The 23,562-nt window shown below is 37.8% G+C and overlaps 1 long non-coding RNA gene across 4 annotated transcripts in view; it reads right to left on the reverse strand.

The window, feature by feature from the left end:
• The window catches only part of LOC128113745 (uncharacterized), an 86,264-nt gene that overhangs the window by 56,470 nt on the left and 6,232 nt on the right, over positions 1-23,562 (reverse strand). For all 4 annotated transcript variants that reach the window (XR_008219617.1, XR_008219615.1, XR_008219616.1 and 1 more), the window contains 2 exons: positions 14,633-14,850; positions 1,966-2,043 (listed from right to left, as the gene is read on the reverse strand). This is a non-coding gene — a long non-coding RNA (uncharacterized LOC128113745). The remainder of the gene's footprint in view (positions 1-1,965; positions 2,044-14,632; positions 14,851-23,562) is intronic.

Genomic DNA, 23,562 nt, shown 5'->3' on the forward strand with positions numbered 1-23,562 from the left:
CATCAACATTAATTAACTTGAAGTTAAAGTCCTCCCAATTGTTCTGTATCTTGTTAAAGAATATGTAACATCTAACCAGTTAAGACTAGCAGTGACTTTGAATTCCATATTATTTTGAATGAACCAGCATTGGTAGCACAAAATTTTATTGCAATTGCTAATCTCAATATGTTTGTGGATGTTATGAAAAATCACTGTTGACACCAGCTGATTTGTAACATGGTTGTGCTTTGAAGCAATCATCAAGATTCCCCAGTTTTCAGTCTTGGAAGAAGAAATGGCTATGTGGCCATCTCTGCTTCTTATGGGTTAGGCAGTCAATTTCAGTTCCTCCCTCCCCGTGGATTATAAAGTAATAAAAGGGGAAGGGCTAACACTAGGAAAGTTTTCCTCAAAATCTTTCCAAATTTATTCTGAAAATATTTCCCATGGCTACTATTCAATATTGATGGCAAAGATCTGGTGATCTGCTGGCATAGGCTTACACATGATGTGCACAAGGACAACATGGTGGTTTTGATATCTGTCTATGTAAATGGACATGGAATAGATTGGAATGGACATGGAAAAGATATGGAATCTTCCCAATATCAAAACATAACACACATGAAAAAACCATAGTTGAGAAATAAGACATCATGATCTAAAACAATTTAACTTCCTTTGATGTCTAATTACTGCTTTTTGGGTAAAGATCCTAACCTCTGGTTAGAGATGGCAAATTAAAGGCGGGTTTCATCACCTGAGAACTGCTTGCCGCTCATTGCCTCCCTCCTCCTCCTCATCTTATTCACCGGAGTACATATGTGCACACATGTGTACCCACAGTCACCTGTAGACGTCATATCTATAAATCACAACTTTCTGCCAAATACTGAAGAAGTGGTAATAGCTGAATGAATAATTTTGTCTACTCTGACAGCTAACTTTTTTTCACGTGCCTTCTCACCACCCAAATTGGCCAAATCCACTGACTGACTGATCTTTTACAGTAAAGTCACTAGTTGTATACTAAAACTATCTGGGTTGGAGATGATTTAAGCTACCCCTGACCAATTCTGAGACTTTTCTTTCTTTGCTCACTCCTGCCCAGTCCTTTCTCAGACATTCGTTCCTGTCAGAATGCACTTGAAGAGTTCGTAAGTGGAGAGTGAGTGAATGAGAGAGTGGGGTGTTCTGAAACTCCTCTTAGCATACCTAATGCTCACCTTCCTAGTGCTGCAATGGGCACAGCGGGAAGACTCTCATGCAGCCTGCGCAGTACATTTTGTGCAGACAGAACTTAACGTGAAGGACGGAATTTCTCGCTTGCTTTCAGACACATACTAATGGCACAAGGGAAGCAAGAGTTAGGAACTATACAGAGGTTAGAGGCAGGTGACCCCGTATTGCCGCAGAGGAGTCCTATAAAGAAAATGGCAACTGGTAGGTTTTCCGTTGGATGCTACCAATGGATGATGCTACCCGTGCACATATGGGCGGCACTAACTGAATTTGGTGGGTTGTTTAAAACAACAACAACAACAAAAAAAAGACATTGGAAGGGAGCATGATGAGTAGGGACAGGAGGGCCTGAGGGAAAATGGGGTAGATGCGATCACATTTCATTACGTATCTGTACAAAATTCTCAAAAATTTAAAAGAAATGTCAACATTGGGAAATACCTTAATGCTGATAATCTGTGAGCAGAGATATCAGAAACATTACTGTGTGGAAATTTCCTTTTTAAAAGCCAGTTAATTTCAAAGACGCTAGTAGCAATCATCTTTGACCCTTTTCAGTGACTCAATTTGTTTATCCCATTCAAAGTTTTAAGATACATCTGTGTAAATCTCTGATGGTAAATGTTTTATTGCCATTTTTGATTAAGCATGGAATATTAAAGAATATCAGCTCAACGGAGTCTAGTCCCCCATTGACATTCAAGAGCTTTCTACTATAAGATCAAGGTTAATGAAAGTTACCTCTGCAATTCCTCAGGCACTTGTGGTCGAGCAGTTCATTTAATTTCTATTCAGTTGGCATCCCCAAGTGGAGTTCTGCTGGAGAAGCAGAAGACAAACTCTGGATGAACTAGAAGCTAAGACACACAGCAGGTCATGAAAAATTGAAATTAATTTCTATTTGTCATTTTCCTAATTAACATTATACTACCCAAATGGAATATTATTTAAATCTTTTTCACCCCATTGGAAATTTGCTCTGCCCCCATAAAGCATGGTAGTTCCAGGTACTTACAAACTTAAGGGTCATACCTTTGCACCAGATAAGAACAAAATAAGACTAACTTTTCAAAATCTCCAGATTTTTAAGTTTAAAATCAGGAGGCCAAGCCATGCATGCCTGGATTTATTTCATTTAAAAATCATATTTCAACTTACCTGCAATTTATTCTTAATCAATATGCTTAGTCACCATGAATGAGAATTCTCCTCCCTCTAAGATAATGACCCCCGCAAACAAACACTAGGCTGGAGGGGCCATTAATTTTATTTTATATGGAGACATAAAAAAGATCACTGTACAGTGATTCTTCTTGGCTCTTTAACAGAAAATATGCCTCATAGACAACACCTACAATGTAATTATAAAAATGCACCAAGGCCTTTGTACGCAGTTAATCAGAGCTAAAACTGCCTGAGAACATTAGGAACTACTTTTACAAAGATCTGAAACCTTAGGTCAAGTCAGAGGTCTTAGTGTCTGAATTTTACCACAGGCTTGGCTGCAGCCTGGAAGGCCCTGACGGGGCTGCCCGCCCCCTCCGCTAGCCTTCTGTGTACATTTCTCTTCCCTTCAGCTCTTACTACCCTTCTTAGCCTTCAAGCACATTACCTCTTGTCCAGGGCCTGGGTTTTTGTGCTGCCCACCATGCGTCTCCACAGTTCCTGCACGAGTGTCTTTGCATAAATGTCATTTTATCACAATTGTCTTTCCTGGTCACTTGTAAAAGAGTACCCACACCACTCTCTGCCTACCCCTGCTGCAAGCTGCAGGAAAATGTAATGGAATTCAGCTACTATTACAAAAGCTACTACTTGGAAAAGTCAAGGACTTTTCCAAAGGTCAAGCCATGGCTTAAGAAGTCTTGGTGATAGTTTAGCTTCTATATATACATATATATAAATATATATAAATAATATATTTTATATTATATATAAATATAATATATATATTAGCTGGTTCCTACAGTGATTTTCTTGTAATGCTATGAGTGCTTCCAAGAACTCCTAGCAGTTTATTTATCTAAAATACCTATCAAGCATCCAAGGTCAAACGAAACAACCCCTGTCTCCTAGGTCAGGAGGATAGCTTCATTTCTTGTGCTATTTAGGGTGAGACCCTCCTTCCTTACAGCCTTACTAATAGTAATTTCTCCTAATTTCTTACCTAACCACTTCTAGGAATGTAGATTGAGCACATAAATTCCCTTCTTGTCTAACCAATCATTAGCACTCATTTGGGTTGTAAAAGAAAGCCTGCTGGTCACTGCCTGAGGAAAATTCTCACCTGCCTTTATGACCCCATAAGAATTCAAACCTGGTGACCTTGCTCTGCCAGAGGATCACTATGACTGGGGTTTATAACTGAACACCTCAGAGACTGGGGGGAACTGAAGTATAAGGAGAATGAAGAGAGGATATTGAGGATATTTTGGCTGGAGAGGATTATTGACTAGAGAACTGGAGGTCAGGATGGAAGATGAGGAAGAGCCCAATGGGGAAGTACTAGCTGGGTAAGAACGAAATGAGAAGGACCTAGACGAAGCAGAACCAAGATGAGAGAATTAAGTTAGAACTTAGAGGGGACAGCAGATAAATGTAGAGAGAGATCAGGCAAGAAAGGAGCTAGGCATGAGAGCAGAATAGAAGCTGTGTAGAGAGAGAACTGACACAGAATAAACAATAAAGTGTATAGACTAAGGAGTTTAGTGTATATGCATTCATTTCCTTTCATCAAAGCTTAAATTATCAGCTGGTTGTAGATTCTTCCCAGACCCTGGGAGGGGACTATCGAGGGGATGGACCCCCCTAGTCCCCAGTATATCCCCACCTGCTTTGTTTTTCTCTCTACCACGATTTTTTAAAGATTGTGTCCTTCTATCCACCACCATTAAAATGTGAGACCGGTGTGGGCTAGTTTTGCTTGATGCTATTTCTTTAGCCTCCAAATGAATACTTCAGTCATCTTAGTGGGCCCTCAAAATATATCTGTTGAATGAGTGGGTAGATGAGTGAGTGAATGAATGAATGACTGGCTTCTCTTTTGACCCTTTCTCCTAAAACTGTACTTTTCGGAGGAGTACAGTTAATAAGAACCTGTGTTCTTATGTGTACATTTCAACGTGACACTGAAGTTTGGCTCGTGATTCCATGGTTTATGTGTCATGATGCTTAAAGCCAGGTAGATAGCATTATTTTTGAATTTCATTCTTCTTATCTGAAACATCATTATTGAACCACCCATCTTATTGAAGTTTTTAAAAATGCAAGCCTTTGCCTACCACATAGCTGCTATATTCTAGGTAGGCACTCAACTATTCAAACCCCTTATGGCATTAATCCTCTAACTCCTAAAGTATGGGAACTCATTTCAGTTTTACACTTGTTAGTGTGTGTACACACTAACATACCTGTATGTGCTCTTGCACACGTGCAACTGAGCATGGGCAGGGACCAGGTTGAGGTAACCACTTCTCTTTCTACAGCGTGGGTTTGAGGGGATCAAGCAGGTAGTCAGGCATGGCAGTAAGTATCCTTACCCACTGAGCCATATTGCCATGCTGTAACTTGCAACTGCAATTTTTTTTTTTTTATTTTCTGAAACAGAAAGGACTGCTTCCAGGTACTTCTTGATTGGGTGGAGAGCAAATCAACACTGGGGGTTTAGAAATATCTCCTTTTCAGTCTGCGTAAGAACTTCTTACCTATTTGATATCATTGGATGAAGCACCCTCCTGTCTTCACCCAGTAGAGTGTCACTCTCATTGCCTGAGACAGCAAGGTCCTTGTGTCTACCCATTCTGGGTAATGTCCCAGATGCTCCAGATGTAATCCACCTCTGTGGTGCTGCCACCAAAGTGCTAGCCCTGTCTTCTGTGAAGCCCAGTCCTTTTACTTCCCAATATTGCTCCCAACCTCTCCAGGTCTCTGTCACTTTTCTGAAGGGCATGATTCAGAGCCTCCTAGTCCTTGAGGGATCTTCTCCTTAGTAGCAAATTTATCACTCCCAAAAGGCTGAGATTTTCTGGGCTCAAGCACTGAGGAAGAATTTTCTTTTGAATTACTAGAAATTTGACAAGTTTCTGAGTAAAGAAGGGAGTTGGCAGTTTCCATGGAATGTGTGAATGGGAAATTGGTGCATAATTAAGACTAGGACAAATTATTCCACTAATTATCTCATCAAATTGAATTCAATCAGGATGCTACAATATAGTGATGTTACATGGACCAAAACGTTCTTTCCTCTACAATGTGTTTCATCTTTCAATGCACAGTCTACATCCTAGATTGGAAGTTATATGTCAACTTGTTGAGGTTGTATGTCCTATGTTTATCTGATGTTTCCTGTGGTCAAAGAGATTAAATCAGGGACCATGATCCAGGACAGCAATAGCGAAACCAGTTCAGTACTGCTTCTGCAGCACCTCAGATCATAGCATGCAGAGTGGAAAAGGCTGCCCCTGATCATTCCTGAGCCTGGGATTTGCAGCTTCCCCTTCTGTTAGAACCTAAACTCTTCTCAAGACCTCCTCTTTTTGCCCTCTAAGAACCTGATGACTTCCTGCTATGGGAAGCATATTTTTCTTATTGACCTTGTTTCTAATGAACTGAAGTTTCTCCAAGGCAGTTTCTTGTAGATACTCAGCTGACCTTCAAATTCATACCATTGTATCTGTGAACTCTTGCAATATGTCTTAATGCTTATTTAAAGTTAACTATTTATAAAGAATGCCTTGCATACAATACCATCATTTTACAAGTATTTTTAAAATTAGTATACAAAATAATGGCCTCCATTATGATACTTTCAATATATATGTAACTTTATATCATTTCTTTTTATTCGTATAAACCTTAGTACCTACATAAATGGCAGTAGCATCCTGATTTATATTTCATATGTTGTCAGACACAGAATATTGTTTATAATAGCTATTTAATCAGTAATTACTATGTGTTATCACATTGGCATATTCCAGACCATATCTTTTGGAACTAGTCTAGAAGAACTGGAAATGATTTTCTTAAACTTGAAGGTTATATACAAACTTTTGCCAAGGCAGCCCATACCCAAACATTTATTTTCAGAGATCAAGAATAAAGCTGTGGATACCTAAGGAACGAGGAAAGGAACATACTGCAAGTCAACAAAGGACTAAAAATACTCACCAACTGGAACTCCAACATTGTCATGGTACTCAGTGAGTTTTATCTCACACACACACACACACACACACACACACACACGCACACGCACCAGAAAGTAGGACTTCTATGGCAGAATTCCAATAAGGCAACAACCAACTCAAAGAGACAGAAAGAAATGCAAAACCATAGAAAACAAAGCAAACAAAACAAAACAAAAACCTAAAGCCAGGAAATAGCAGGAGGCAGGGGGAGAGGGAGAGAGAGAGAGAGAGAGAGAGAGAGAGAGAGAGAGAGAGAGAGAGAGAGAGAGAGAGACTGTCCTGCAGAAGGCACCACAACAATGAGTCAACCATAATCTAATGGGAGAATATCTACATCTTGGATAGAAAAATTCCATGAGTTTATGGTAACAAGAAAGTTTTTAAGTCACAAAATTTTTAAGAAGCATGACTACAAACTAGGTATTCCCAGTCTAATTAGATGTTTTGGAGATTTACGTAAACATTAAAAAATTAGTAGAACTATATTTCTTAGAAAGCAAAATTAATTTAGACTTTTATCTAGGTTTAAGAATAATGAATACATGAGCCGGGCAGGGGTGGCGCACGCCTTTAATCCCAGCACTCGGGAGGCAGAGGCAGGCGGATCTCTGTGAGTTCGAGGCCAGCCTGGTCTCCAAAGCGAGTTCCAGGAAAGGCGCAAAGCTACACAGAGAAACCCTGTCTCGAAAAAAACAAACAAAAAAAATAATAATGAGTACCAGACTAAAGCATACAATGAGATTTGAAGATGAGATACATAACCTTTCTACTGGTTGTAATATATGTCATTATATTACATTCACAAGGATCACAAATTTTTTCCCTTGTTAGATTGTATTTCTTGTTGTAACAGTTTTAATACAATAGAAACTAAATTTGTGTACTGAAGTCAGTAGTCCCAAGCCAAAGTGTATCATCTAAATTAATGACATTACTCTCAGGTTTAAGAAAAATAAAATGCTTTCCTAGTTTTAAAATGACCAAGATGGTACCATATGCAAAGCTTATATATGGAAGCATCTCTACTATTAGATAGGAATGAAAGGTATCAAGATAAATTTATATATGGTTATAAATTTAGTGTGTCGATATAAATTTATCATTCTGTTTTCTTCCCTCTTCTCCATTGTATCCACTTACTCTAAATTTGAGCATGGATATAATTCAATTATTTCATGTCAAATTATTTGTTGTAACTGTCATAATAGTTAAATGCTTGGCAACTAATTGAATAAAATATATGTGGTATTAAATGAATAGAATGCATTAGATCTGTTATTTACCTGTACAGTACCCACAACTGACCTGATTCTCCATAAGAATAACATGGGCTCATTTTCCAATTGTATTAATCTGTTTTTATCAAAAACACACTTAGAGCTGAAATTCACTGTTGGTATTGTTCATTTCCTCTGTCTCAAAAGTTTCATTAAAAAATACAATTGAGCTGGGCGGTGGTGGCGCACGCCTTTAATCCCAGCACTCGGGAGGCAGAGCCAGGCGGATCTCTGTGAGTTCGAGGCCAGCCTGGACTACCAAGTGAGTTCCAGGAAAGGCGCAAAGCTACACAGAGAAACCCTGTCTCGAAAAAACAAAACAAAAAAAAAAATAAAAAAAAATAAAAAATACAATTGTGAGCCGGGCGGTGGTGGCGCACGCCTTTAATCCCAGCACTCGGGAGGCAGAGCCAGGCGGATCTCTGTGAGTTCGAGGCCAGCCTGGTCTCCAAAGCGAGTTCCAGGAAAGGCGCAAAGCTACACAGAGAAACCCTGTCTCGAAAAACCAAAAAAAAAAAAAAAAAAAAAAAAAAATACAATTGCTTTTGTCTTATTTTCCATAACAAATAATGATATAAGATTTAGAAGGGGCTACATTTATCTTTTTCATTAGCCACAACTTAAGTTTGTAAAATGTAGGTGCCTTTTCAATTAGCTGTGAATACGTGAGAGAGGGGATAAATCTGAATTGGTCAGTGGAACTTACAGAACACTTCATTTGAGGACTACTCATTCCTTATGAACTAAAACAAATATTTTAGTCCTGATAGCATGCCCAAATATCAACATTTAGAAGTGAATTGTTTTCACTTTAGGTAGGCTTGCAAAAGCCCAAGTAATATCTTTCCATCATTTTTGCTATAGTATATGAACAAGACCTCCTTCTGCTTTCAAGTGAAGGCAAATTTCTCCTGGATTCCCGTACATCTCAGAAGTCATTCAAAGTATTTTTATAAAATAACATTATGCAATTTCCACTAGACTTAGAGTCACAGAATCATTATTGTTACTATGGAGTTTCTTAACAATTGAGTCCAGTTCCCAAGTGGACATGAATATTTGTGTGTACAATGTATTGTCGGTGATTTCTGTATTCTGATTTAGTTCTGACAGGAGAGAAAAAAACAGAATTAAAGTGAAAAAAAAAAACCCTGTAGTAGTATAGGAAAAAAATAGATAAATTATACATGAGAAGAAAGGAGCGATACTTTATAAGCCATACAAATCATAATTCTGATAGACACTCTCTTGCTTAGAAATTCCCTTGTAGCCTATAGAATCACAGCCAAACTACTAGCAAAACCATCATGTGCTGGCATAGGTGCACACTTTTGATTCCCTTGTCTTTCTCAAGTGTGCTAGGTTACATCCAATCCAGCCACCCTTTATCACAGACGAAAGCCCATTTTCCTACCTTAAGCTTTTTCTCTTGCCTTCTTCCTGTCTAGGGTGAATCATTTCTATCAGATTTCTACTCCCCATCTTTCACTGATATCCCCAAAGAACACATCTTTCTAAGGGGTGTCCAATCATGTTCTTCTGTATGGTCTTCCTTAATTAAGCCAAGGAAATCTCACTCATACATTTTGACAAAAACTTTGCTTCCTGATCTAATCACACCTTCCTACCTTTTATTATGGTTGAGATTCTTACGTATTTCCTGAAATGGTAGAAATTGTAAAGATAAGGAGGTGTTTATCTTTTTTACTTTTATATATTTTCATAATCCTGGCATAATTCCTTACTGACTTGTAGGAGATCAAGAAATATTTGGTGCATTCAAATGAATTGAATTAACATTAGCTCCACAGGGAATCTAATAACCAAAGTTATATATTTTACTGTATTGATTTAATAGACTTCTGTTTTCTTCCTTTCTTTGAAGTGTATCTGAGGAACACAAAACTACCAAGAAAAATTGAGAAGTCTTAAAAATTAGCCATGAACATATTTCAAATAATTGTGATCGAACGTTGAAGGTATCAGACAGATGAAGCTGGAGTCAGCATCCTGTGCTCATAAAAGTACACACTCAAAATGATTGTGAAAATGTGCCAAGTGGAGGGCTTTGGGGCCAGTGGTTTAACAAGTTAGTTACATTGTCTATCCTTTGCAAGCCATACACCTTCATGTTCCACCTTGACTGAACTTGAGGCTCTTGTCAAAAGCAGCTCTCCCGTGTGAAGAGACAAAGTTGTATAACTTCTTTAATAACCACCTCTTCCTCTGCAGGGAGCTGTGTTCTTCCACCGGGACAAATGCCTGCTAATATTTTATATATTCCTGGTCAGTGACTTAAAAAAATAAAAAGCCTATCCAATTGCAGTCTGCCATTCAAAAGGAATGTTTCTGCAAAGAAAAAGATGTGAAAATGTAAGCATTCAAGTGAAAATTCAATCCTTCACAGTACAGAGCCTCTGTGAAGTTTTTTAAATGACCCTTTTTATCATGGTGCCATGTCTGTACCTTTCTGAACAGTGAGACCTGTAAGAAAAATAGATGTATGTATACAAGTGGTTGAGTAATGTATTACTCATATGTACTTTGTTCTTTTTGGCAAACTGACCTTATCAAAGGAAAGAAAGCTATACATTGTGACAAGCTGAGCCTTACCAGAAAGTCTGAATTAGGAGAGTGAGTCCTCTTATCTGGATTAAAATGTGATCAGAACCAAAAAAAAAAAAATTAGTAATAATCATTTAGTCTCTCGAGAAGTGGGGATACTGGGAAACTGAGTTCTGTTTGAATTAAAATCTAAGCTCTTATTGTGCATATAATTAGCCACCAGAATGGCTGCCTTAAAGAACAGTAATTATAACAAATACTTACCCCCTTTAATACACATCTCTTCTTTGATGTTTAAATAAACAGTTTTAAGCTTTTGATTTTCTATATTTTATAATGAACTATTATAAGAGGATGGTGACCAAATATCCATCACTTTGTCAGAAGCAAGTGCTGTCCTGCTTTGATTCCATTTGTTACATTTAAATGCAAATTTAAATTATGTCATTAATATTACACAAGGATTAGAGAGCATTGGTAGCTATTTAATAAATAAGCCCCTTAGATCTTGTATTTTTATAGGGATGCTTTCCTTATGATGATTTAAACTATTTTAGTGCAGTTATTGAATTGTTTCAAAAACCAGTTATTGAAAGGGATAAGAAGGAAATTTATTACTTTAAAAGTAGACACAAAGACCAAACTTGACAATCTCTGAATCTTTTGTGATAGGCAACTTCTTTTCAAATGAGTTCACAAAGATTAGCAAAACCATCTGGAATGGGTAAAGGCAAGGGGCAAAATGCTATCTTATATAGCACACAGGTACATCAAACTAGAGGTGTTTTTATTTTCAAGAAAAAAGTGTACGAGTTTCTATTGCCCAGTTACTGTGCATATGGGTTCACGAGATCTAAATGTGTTTGCCCAATTAATTACTCTACTGTTCAACAATGATGGCCAATGATCCAAGCAGTCTTTTCCTCCTCAGACATAGACGAAACTCGTGCACACAGGATGTCTTCTCTGTAGAAAATGATCCCAACAAACTCTATAATTATTTTTTTTCTTTTGAAATAAAGCCATCAATTCAATTATATTTCAAAAACAGCATGTGAGAGAATATATGGAATAAATGTCTCTGCAATCCTTTGGAGAAAGCTAGAAGATGGTTTCCTCTACACCACTCTTGCTGGTAACCAACTTCAATATTAAAAAATAATGGCTGATCAAAACTGTTCATCATTATCCTTAAATAGTGTGTTGGTTTGCAATAGTTATCTTCATTAATACAGATGAAGGTGTGCTCTTCCACGTTCAATTATACGTGCTATCTGTCCCTCCATGCTGGTGAGCAGATAACTAAGCTTAAGAAGTAGCAGATCAAACAAAGAACCCTAGTGTAAGGACACACAGGAGTCAGGTAAACTGGCCTAATTAGCACTGTAATTAGTTCGTGTGATTACTAAAACAAAGCAGAACAACACAGGAAACACTTGGAAAGGAAGCCTGGTGGCGCCCTACCCCCTACACCTTGTCTCTAACTCAGCGAAGAGCCCTATCATACGGTCTTCTGAACCCCCTGGCTCCCCAGCCTCTAGATGCCAAGTTCACGCCCAGGCCTAGGAGTTAAAAGATGCACAAGGTTTACATGGCTGCTATTGTGACATTAGGATTTTAGCAGAGTGAAGCCTCCTGGGTAAGCATGGGAAGGGGAAGGGAAAGGCAGGCCTGGGCTTCTTTTAACACCACTGTATTTGCTTAGCTTGTGTAAATGTTAAGTGTTAATTCATATACTTCTATTCACAGGCCTCCATCAACACCATTTATAAAACACAAGTCCCGGGGTGGAGTCCACACGCCTAAAGGGGTTTCTTTAGAATTTTATATGTAATCGTCAAGGCTTCTTGCTATTTGATATAGAATTCTGCCTAATTTTAACCAGTTTCAAAAAAGAAATAGTTACAAAGCTTCATCCAGAAAAGATGACAGAGAACATCAGTGAAAATCTAAGGGAAAATAACCATTGTGGGGAGATCGAGTAAGTGAAATTGATCTTGAGCAATTATAAAGAAAATTCTATTTTATAATACTAACAATTAAATGATACTAATTCCTTTCATTAGAAGCAGTTTTTACTCTTTATTTTATTTGGTCTTTGCAATTACCCTGAAAATTAGGAAGATGCTTTAATCCTAATTTCACAGAATTAAATGACTCAATGGTGCCAAGTTGGAGAGTATAGAGTCCACATAGCACAATCCTTGGACTTCCAGGTCGGCCAGGGTCTGTTGGTCCCTGCTAGCTGTACATGGTGTTCTCGTTTTTTCCTGGGCCAGTGAGACACCAAAAAGCTTTGCTGCTTTCATTAGCCTTGGTCTATTTTAATCTCAATTGTTGTTTTCAAACGTAAACTGTGTTGTTCAGTTAAACTGTGTTTTGCTCAAATTGTTATCTTTCAACTTCGACGAGCATATCATGTATCAATCATTATTGAAACAAAACTGTATCCACAAAGGAAAAACATTTTAAAATATTCCAATTAAAGTCTGTATAGACATTAAGGAAACTGTCAATACTGTCTTGTATTCAAATCTTAGACAAATTATCAATTAGATAATTAGATTAGATAATTAGATTAGACTCAATATCGATTCTCAGAGTGATTGCATTGTTCTTGTGACAAGAATAGGATTTGGGGGGCTCTGAGATACTGCAATGCCACTTTCTAATGCTTATGTCTATTTATCTTCAGAAGAATTAGATTCGTAGTGAGGATTGCTACAACTTAAAAGGCACATCCATGTCATTAGGAATCACAAAAACAAGTGACACTATTATACTGTTGCTTTTCAGAACGGTTAGTGAAAACTTGGTAAATAGTTACAAAATGTTATTTGAGGTCCCCTAAGGACTAATCAGATGCAGAGAGAATGGTTTCGTTACAAGCAAAAAATAAGATTCATATCCTCTGTTATACATAAAAAGTTTTAAACAAATATACAACCAACATATGCTTGGTGTCTGCCACAGAATTAAGTATAAAGCAGCTTGCATAACCATACAGGGCATGATAGGCAAACCATGGGGAGTTATTTGGAGCAACTACTGGGAATGCGAAGGCTGGTAGAAAGAGAACACAGACCCTCTGCCTCTAGTTTCTCATCGCCTCTTATGGAAAGGATGGAAAGGTCAATGTGGGGGTGCCTGGGCTCTTACTTAGCAACTTGCTCTATGATGATGTGAAATAGTTGGACTGAAGTGATTGATTTGTAAAGGTGATATTGATGACACAGACCCTATGCTCTTCTACCCAGTCTTTAGATTTAAGTGGTGTAAGAAATGGAGAAGGGGAAAATTCCCAACCCAATTTATTTTAAATTTTCAAACTGGAAAAAAATCTTAAGCAGTTTTTATTAAGTGATCTTTAAATGTACTGCAGGAGGCCCACACATCAAGTTTCAAAACAGAGTAGAAGATGGTGGTCTGGCAGTGTGGAGCTGAATGTGATGTCCTGCACTTACCAGCCACGAATGGAGCATGGTCAGACTAGTTAAATGAAGTAAGATTTTTTTTTTGAGGAAAAAAAATGTAGATCAAAAGACATATGACTCCTACAAGTTGAGGTACAAAAACATTTCAGTACTCTATGGGGCAAACTAAAATAGCAGATTATACAAATTATAAATAAAACAAAGCTGCAATATTGCATATGGAAAATGATCCACTCACTTTTTATGCATTCTGCTGGTTTCATTATTGTGTGTATCCCTTGCCTTTCCAAAGCAAGGCTTCTAGGATCCCCTGAAAATGCCTTTAGTTTTGCAACTGAACATGTATATCTTTGAGATGGTCTATAACTTCTGTCAGGTAAACAAAGGCACTTATGACCCTTGGGGTTGCAATTCACTATCTTGTAGAAAATTGATAACAACTTCCCGGAGATTTTCCTTTTAAAATTTTCTCCATAAAAACAATCAGTGCTTCACACTTTGACCTTACCAGTCACCTCCCAGCTGTCTTTCTTTCCATCCTCCAACCTGTTCTCCATAGTAAATATTAACAGCTGTTAGACAAGCTATGAAAAAGTCCTTATCATATTCTAAAACCACTAATAAACACTAACCTGATAATTTTCACTTCAGGGTCGAGCTCGGACTTCATGTTTTAGCACTGAAATGCATATTCCTGGATTCTTTACTACCTCAGCTGATAGTACCTGACATTTATAGAGTAACATAATATGCCAGGGACTGTGCTGTGTTCTTTAAATAAAAAAAAAAATGGACTCACATACTCTACCAAATGGCCCTGTAAGACCTGTCCTGTTACCATCATAACCCAGATGTACTGTATGGAGACTCCAGGAGTAGAATATCTGCCTCGATGTACAAAGCCTCTAAATGTCAGCTTAGAACTCAGCCCCATGCAACTTACCCCGACGAGCGTCTCCAGCAGTGATGTTGCCTCCTGCCTTCTGAATGCATTGATGCAGACATTCTTCTTTAGATGGCTGGGTATTCCACTTGAAACAGAGCACATTTGTGAGTCCAAGCTTTGTTCATATTCTGGTCTCTCCACTTCTCCTAGGCTGACTGAAATCTCTCTTCTTCTGTAATACGTTCATTAGCTCTTCTGTCTTGGAACCCTAAGACCTGCAACAACCACTCCATCACATCCCATGTGTTACTCAGACACAATTTTGCGTTATGATTTTTCTCTAATTGGACAGGAAGACACTGGTGGGCAGGGCTTTGATCTTCCTCTTTGGTTCTCTCATCTTTAACACAGTTCAGTGACTTTCATTGAGTTTGCATTCATAAAATACTTATTGAGGGAATAAATTAACATGAACTCTACAGAGTGTCATGTTTGAAAAGTGATACTATAATTAGTTCTCTAGCATTCTATTATGTCTTGATAAAAGATCCTGTAGATGGTGGCGGGTGGGTTTATGAGATACTGCACCCTTACTGAAACTGGCTCTCTGTTTTTTCACTTTGCCAGAGGTAAATCTGACAGACAACAAGAAACTCTGTATGTGTGTTGTGTGTTGTGTGCATATTTATATAAATATATAAAATACATACATACATATATATATATATATATAGAGAGAGAGAGAGAGAGAGGGGGGGGGGGGGGAGAGGGAGAGGGAGAGGGAGAAAGAGAGAAACAGAGACAGAGAGAATGAGTGTGTCTAGCTAAAAATACTGTTTTGAAAGATTTTTAAAAACCTATTGCCATTCTCTTAAATAAATTTCAGTACAACTAGATTAGTTGTGTGTGTGTATGTGTGTGTGTGTGTATGTGTGTGTGTGTGTGTGTGTGTGTGTGTGTGTGTATGTGTGTGTGTGTAGGTCAAAGGTAGATGTAGGTGTCTTCCTCAGTTACTCTCTACCTTGTATCTTTTTTTTTTTTTTTTTTTTTTTTTTTGGTTTTTCGAGACAAGGTTTCTCTGTGTAGCTTTGCGCCTTTCCTGGATCTCTCTCTGTAGACCAGGCTGGCCTCGAACTCACAAAGATCCACCTGCCTCTGCCTCCCACCTACCTTGTATCTTAAGACAAGGCCTCTTGCTGAATATGAAGCTCACAATTGACTAGACTCACTGCTCAGCAATCCCTAGGGATCCTTCTGTTTCTGACTTTCCAGGACTGGGATTATACTCTAATCTCTTCTCCATCTGGCTTTTACAAAACTGTTGATTTTTATTTTGTTTTATGTGCTTGAGTGATTGCCTGCATGTTATATATGTGTTCCACCTGTGTGTCTGGTGGCCACGGAAGCCAGAAGAGGGAGTCACTACAATTTCCCTGATCTTGAGTTGTGAACCACCATATGTGGGTGCTCGGATCTGAACCCAGGTCCTCTGCCAGAGAAGCAAGTGTTTTTCACCACTGAGCCATCACTCTGGCTCCGTAAGTCTGGTTTTCCTCAAGCTTACAAGGCTAGCACTTGACAGACCGAGTCTTCTCCCAAGCCCCAACTCAACATTTTTATTTGTTTGTTTGAGACGTGGTTTCACTGCATAGTCCTGGCTGTCTAGAACTCATTATGGAGACCAAGTTGACCGGGAACTCAGGGAGGTCTCCCTGCCTTTGCCACCTCAGAGCTGCTATTAAAGGCCTATGCTTCCATGCCTGGCCACCCTCCCAGTTCATTCTCAAGGAAAGGATCTACTTATTGAAGAAATTCTTCTTAATCCAGAGCCAAAACTTTGTTTGAAGTAGGTTCAGAGGCTCCAGGCTCCAAGTTAAGTGGCAGCTCTTGGAAATAGTAAGATCTTTGCGTTCTTTTTAGGCCTTCTTTAGTCCCCTACTTGTTTGGGCTACTGTCTGATGGCCCCATTTGCATTCTTTCACATCATGTACCCCACTACCATCAGACAAAAAGGTAACAAGAGACGGAAGAGCTCTCGAACATGCTTGAAAAGCTAATCCTCTCAGCCAGGCAGAACCTTCCTCATGGAAACTATGTTTTTTCTCTTATATGCACAGAACACCTTGTGTACCTAATAAAAACACACATTATCTACCTAGTTATTCAAACTTTGGACAAATGTGATATGGGAGATATTTTGTATAACAAATCAGGCTATAGCCATTCTGAATAATTATCATATGTGCGTATGTGCCTGCAAGAGAATGCTTTTACTATCAGAAAACCTGCTTTGAAATGTCTAAAAGTAACTTACTTCAGAGCATCTCATCACTCAGTGATAATATCCAGAACTTAGATGCATGGCTCTAAATGACTCAGCTTTCCTTTTAATAACTTAAAATGCAAGGCTTAGGTTAAGTCAAGAACACTTAAATACCCACAGATAGAAGGCAGATACTGAATGTATGAAGTGTGCTTGGTGGAAATCTCTCTGAGAAGTACCAAGTACTTGGATACCAGACCAAGTTGGAGAAAATATGCCCTGTCTGAAGAGAAAAGCCATTGGTCAGTCCCAGGTGAATTTAGCATGTAAGAAATAAAATACCATGCTAAAAACAAACAAATGAACAATCAAAAACCTTAATATGTATATGTTTTTAACTATTTTTTTTTAAACTGTAAAGGACTAACCTGTGGAGTATGAGATCTTGCCTAGAAACTGTCATTTTCTACTGTGGACTGAACATTACATCCTTCGGTATCTGAGTCATGTAATAGAATATCCACATGGATATAAAGTTATAATTAGAGATGAGAGTCCCAGACTCTGGACCAATCCAGAAAATGTAAAACACACAGTATTTTGTAAAAGTTTAGTGGTGGCCTGATCATCTTCAGCAATGACATGGGGATTAGTAACAGAGCGGAGTGTTACGGTTCCCATTCTAAGAGTGGAAAACAGACTTGACGAGTTGCAATCACCTGGTTCATTCTCCCCTCTTGAACAGGGGATCTCTGGTTTAGGAGAATCCACTAAATGCCCTGAAAGGACTTTATGTAATGTTAGTAGATATGGAAGGGTACTATAGAAACACACAAAGAAACAGAAAGCTTCCATTTCAAATCCTTCAGATTTGAGTGAAGATAAGGAGCATGCATGTGAATGAAGCTGTTTGTGAAGACTGGTGTGTAGGAATTCATGCTGAGCAGTGCTAACACAGAGAAGGACCAAGTCAAGTGAGGCCCATGATCCCAGACTTGGGAGGTGAGTGCCAGCATTGTATTAGGCCTTGAAGAAAGTCTGAGGCCAGACAAGGCAGAAATAAACAAGCTCCAGCAAGCCCATTGTATCTTGTTTTGGAGACAGGAAGAAGAAAGTAAGGGATGTCCAAGAACATCCAGGTAAACAAGGTAAATGACAGCAGATGTGAACGAGGGGACCTAAAGGGTCTCACAGTTCCGAAAATGGAATAATCATCCAGAGTAGGGCAAAAATAAAACTTACCGAAAGCGTCCATTTGAGTCTGTTTTAATATTGTATTCGATCTGGTTTGTCAGAATTGTCAGTCTTATTTTAACCAAAACTTGAGATACCTGGCTAAATGTCATAAGTATATCACTCTTAACAATTCAACAAAAGAAACATTTAAGAAAATCACAGGCTCAATAATCAAACAACACAAGTAGAGAGCACAGAGTAAATTTTGATTACTATTAGTAATCAACAAGACATGGAGAAGAGATGTGTGAAGAAAGCAGGAAAACACAGATCCACATTTAGTTTGTCATTTGATAGCCTAGTAACCAGGGAACAGTGACATGGGCAAGTTGTCCAGATCTTATCAGTTTCTTTCCATGTAAAGCATACATGGTTCATATTTTATAGATTTGTTCTAAAGATCTGTAATAACAAAACTTGAGCGAGAATAGGTAGCATTAAGTAGTAGCTATTATTATTAAAATAATCATAATCAGTCCTCTGACAACTGTAACTTCCCTTGTAAAATTCATAAACACCCTACCAATGAATCAATTCCTCATGCAGCCCAAATATCTTTATTAGGAATCTGAGGTCTAGAATTGTAAAAAGAGTCATTTCCCAAATTTCTTCACCATTAGTATTAATTTAGACATTGACCAGTTGAGAGAGAGTCTTAACTGCCACTACATATAAATGTGTGTAGACATAGTATACAGATATATGTATATATGAACAAATATATGTGTATGTATGTATAAACAAACGTTTGCAATAATTTATATTACTATGTTTACACAAAGAAAAAATTTAGAGAATTTCCCCTAGGATTCTTAGAGAAAATTAATCTGCTGATTTTGAAGCCTTGCTGTTTTCTACCATGCCTTGTTGCGTCCTGTGTTTTGTGTGAAGGCAGCTGCTGCTGCTGTGTGTAGCACAGTTCTCTACTGTCAGCTTCACTGCTGAGCAGAGAGAATGAGGTACTGCTGCAGCCTTGCTGTGAAGCCTAAAAAGGGACACAGCCCAGGAAAGGGGAGAAGAAGGGCCCCGGGACCGGAAGGCCTACTTTTCAGTGAAGCTGTAACTGAAGTACACCGAACCAAGGTCATTTATTAGGAGACTTCTGCACAGCAAACACACTCCTACTCAAGAAAGGGAGGAAAGGCCACTCTTGATTTGTGTTTATGAAACTGCAAATCATTCTTCCATAAAATACAGGAAGTCCTCCCTAGAGTGCATAATGTGAATGCCAAAAGTCAATTAATTACATTTAAAACTACAAATTAAAAACAAAAAAATCACAAATCTGTATCCATATTAAAAAATTCTATCAATCATCTATCTATTTTCTGTATATAAACCTGCTGTAAGTTGGATAGAAAGCAAGAGATATAAAATGTAACACTTGCATAAAATTGTTTTCATCTGGATTTAAGTCTAGCATCTAAAGAATGAACTAAAAAAATCTCATCTGTGAAAATGCAAGATTAAATTATTCAATAGTTTCTTTATCAAAAATATTTCAGACATTGTTCAAAGTATCCATTTTCCCACTCGGATAGAATAAGATTGTTGACTTCATTTCATTCAGAAAGAACACAAAAGGGAAATAGGGAATTACATGTCAGCCTATCACTTTTGAAATGTATACACTTCGGCTGTCATAAATGGTTGATTTTCATTTGCTTTTTAATACTTGTGAATTACTGGCTTTTCAATAATTCTGAGTATCAAATACACCTTTTAAAATGAGCCAAGTGGAGAAAGTTATTGCTTTAAGAATTATCAGTTATACGTATTCTCTATCACTATTTTTCACTCCAGAAAGCTGCAAACATCTGCACTGATTACAATTAAAAACAGTGTAAGAGATTATCACTCCAATTATAGCCTCCTGGTCTAATCAAAATTCAGCCCTGTTCCAGACAGCGAGCGATGGGTGTGACGCCCATATGCCTTGTGCTCTGCACGGGGACCTCCCCAAGTTCTGCTGCTTTTTCTCTAATCAATGAATATGTATAGTTGTCCTGAATTTGTCTTTATCAGAAAGTAGCAGTTTATGTGGATAAAATTTCAAGACTCTTGAAACTCTGCTTTTCCTTTTAGTTTATATAAACCCATTTGGAAGAAATAAAAAAAAGCACTACTATTGTATTCAACAAAGAAGTTTCTGACTTTCCAAGTTTTTTTTTAAGTTATTATTTTAAGAACTTCACTATGTTTGGTTTACATATTATTATTGTAATACTATTCTCTCCAAAATGGATAGAAAACCCGCTAGATCTGAAATATGCTTACATTAAACCAGTAGTTATTACATAGGAATAAACTTTACAATTTTAATTAATTTTAGTGTACAAAATAATGCATCTCATTGTGACATTTTCATACACACAGAGACATCACTCACCCCACTGCCCCCCCCCTACATTCCTCCTCACTTTATTGCTGTTTCTCTGATGTTAGAAGTAAGTTCTTTTTATATATGGAAATAAAACAGAAGTGGATATGTACCAATTATTAGAAAATATTAAGAACAAATAGTTTTCAAATTATATTCAGATATATTATATTATATATAAACTGAGAATATATTATATTCTCAATTTCCATGAGAAAGTTATAATTAAAGGTAAGCTAAAAAAAATCAACCACTTTATTATAGCAAAATATATAGATATACTAGGTAAACATTTCCTGAATGTAGATAGATAGACAGACAGACAGACAGATAGACAGATAGATGTAGATATAATCAGTAAGCATTTTGTGGTTAAGATTGTTATGTTGCCATTCAAGAAGTAGATAAAAAGAGGAAACAGCATTCTACATGGCATATTTTTTCTATAGTTATTTAAAAGGTGAAAATTTAGATTTGGCATCTTTATGCATATCTATACTAAAATTTGGTACAAAGTTTGATAATCAAAGAAACAGTTTTTGAAAAGCATCCATACTTTAAAATATGTGTGCGTTTGTCTAAGTTACATGTTGAAAATATAAATTTTCAAAAAGAATACAACTAAGACAAATGTACCAGACCAATGTTCACATCGTGTTTCAAATTTCTATTTATAATGGAACCACTGAAATAGAATGTTCTACTATATATATCATGTGTATATGACATATGATATATATGATATAAAAATGCCAAAAGTGAGGGAAAAGAACCAATAAATTATTTCCTGTTGCAATATTACTTGAAATATTTGAAGTACTGTGTTTGCTTATTAAATCCTTTTAAGTAAACCTTTTTTTTTTTTTAATTCAAAGCCTGAATGAGCATTTGAGCACCACTCCAGCTTACATTTCTTACTGATCTCCAACCACAATAAAATTTGTATGGGTTTTATGCCACGAAGCTTTCAAAATTCCTGTTTCATGGGAAAAAAAAGAGCTGAAGCTTTCCCCGATATTTTATCCTCTATCTAGTGACATAAAATCGCTGACCGAAATCATGCAGAGGTCTATTTTAAAAAATTAGAAATCAACTTTTTTGTCTCCTTAAAAGACATCTTGATGAAACATAAAAGTAGTTGCCCACCTTGTCCAAGAAAGCCATATTCTTAGAAACAATAAAATAGTATCCAAAATGTATGAATCAATGAAATAAAAAAGGATTCCTAAGCTTTCTAAATAAATCTCAACTAGGAAAAAAAAATCCAGTGTGTGCCACTAGTTGAAGTTGACTTATTAGACGAGGTATAAGCTGCACGCCTCTGTACACGTGGTGCATAACGACACTTTAACGCTATTTTGCAAAGTGAAAAAAAAAAAACTACTTTAGCTTTTAAACAATTTGCAGGTCGACACTTCGAGTGCCGCTCACAGGGCGGCACGCCTGCGGGCCGACGAAGAAGAGAATCCAGAACATAACTGATTTAGGTTCTGTGTGCTTCCAGGACGCAAGAAGTCCGTTCTTTGACGCTCTGGCCTCTTTTAATCTCATCCCATGGGTGCTGGGGAGATGGTGCATTTAGAGGAAAGCCTCAAAATACCAAAAGAAAACAAAGGTGTGAAAAACAAGCCATGTTTTAAGTCTTTCAGAAAACTGAAAATCAAAACATGAATTTGTGAAAGAAGGGGGAGCGCAAACTAAGAAAGGAAATAGAAAACAGAAGGAAGCTTGAAAAGGCTTGAGGGAAGGAGAAGAGAGGAAAGGGCTGAAGGAAGGGAAGAGAGGGCCAGAGGAAGACTAACTCCACCCAAACGAACGTGGTACCCAAGACTTAAAGTCAGGTTACTGAAACTGAGGAGATATTTTATTCTAAAAGTATTCATGTTTTTCCAGCAAAATAAGCATCATGTTTCTCAATTGTTTGAGTAGAGGTGGCTACTCCTCTCTGCCCTTGCCCCCGACACCATCTAAATCCGAACAGGGGTTGCTCCCTGAGATCCGCGGGTCTGGGCGAGACTTCGCAGACGACCACTAGATGGCATGAAAGCACTGTATTGGACCTGCAGCCGCCTTGCCCAGCGCGACATTGAGGGGTTTATTCTCTCAAGCTGGGAGCTCAGTGTTAGTCCTGTAAGGTGCCTTTTCTTTGAGAAAGATCTTTCTGTGTCGCATGACACTTTTCCAGGACACAAAGGGAGTATTCTGCCCTCCCTCCAAGCACATTCAGAAAATGTCGGATTAAATTTGGAATAGTGAAAATCATGTCGGTGTTTGCTGGGGTTTCCTGAGAACTTTACTCTCTTCTCTTTGGGGGATAGTGTGCTATTTGTTATGTAGCCTTCCTCAATGGGTGGACAGAAAAGCCTCCCCAGCGCTGTGCCTGAGCTCAAACACCTGCAGACAAAGTTTGCGTACTCTCAGTCATCTTCCTTTTTCATGATTTTTTTCTTTTCATCAAAAATTCTCTTTGTTTTTCTTTATCTCATGTTGTGGGGGCCTCTCATTAAGGGCTATAATGTGAAATGCTGGACTTAAAGCTGTTCTCACAAAGGAGACAATCCCCTCTGAGCATCCTCTACCAGCCAGGCAAAGCATGTCTTTGTTCGTGCTTCTCAAATGCAGTATTTAAAGTTTTTGCTTGGTCACTAGGCATTTTCTGGTTTGCCCCTCCACACCTGCAGACACTTTTTTATATGTGGTGTGTTTTCTGTTTCCCAAGATGGCTATGAAGCATATCGCTCCCCGTACCTCCACACCAGTAACAATTACCATATCCCTTCAGACGTTAACACTATTTGCCTTCACAAAAGGTCCATTGTAAAGGGTGTTGTGATCTTTGGGTGAGTCCCTTAATTTAAAATAATGGCAAAAGGAGAAAATTAGGCCTCCGTGCTCAGCAGTGTGTGAATGACAAATCTGTTGTAGGTGAGGTGTATTTTTAATATTCCTTTAAAAATCTCATAGAAAATTTACATATGATCAAAAACAGTATTATACATTGGCAAGCTGAAGTGCATAATTTATTTCATGTGCTGCCGATATAGCTATGTCTCTATATGTCTAGTGGACTTTATAGTTTGATAGATACGAAATCATACCAGTTTAAAA

Source organism: Peromyscus californicus, unplaced genomic scaffold, assembly GCF_007827085.1.
Source record: "Peromyscus californicus insignis strain IS unplaced genomic scaffold, ASM782708v3 Scaffold_18__1_contigs__length_77618521, whole genome shotgun sequence".
NCBI classification, from domain to species: domain Eukaryota; kingdom Metazoa; phylum Chordata; class Mammalia; order Rodentia; family Cricetidae; genus Peromyscus; species Peromyscus californicus.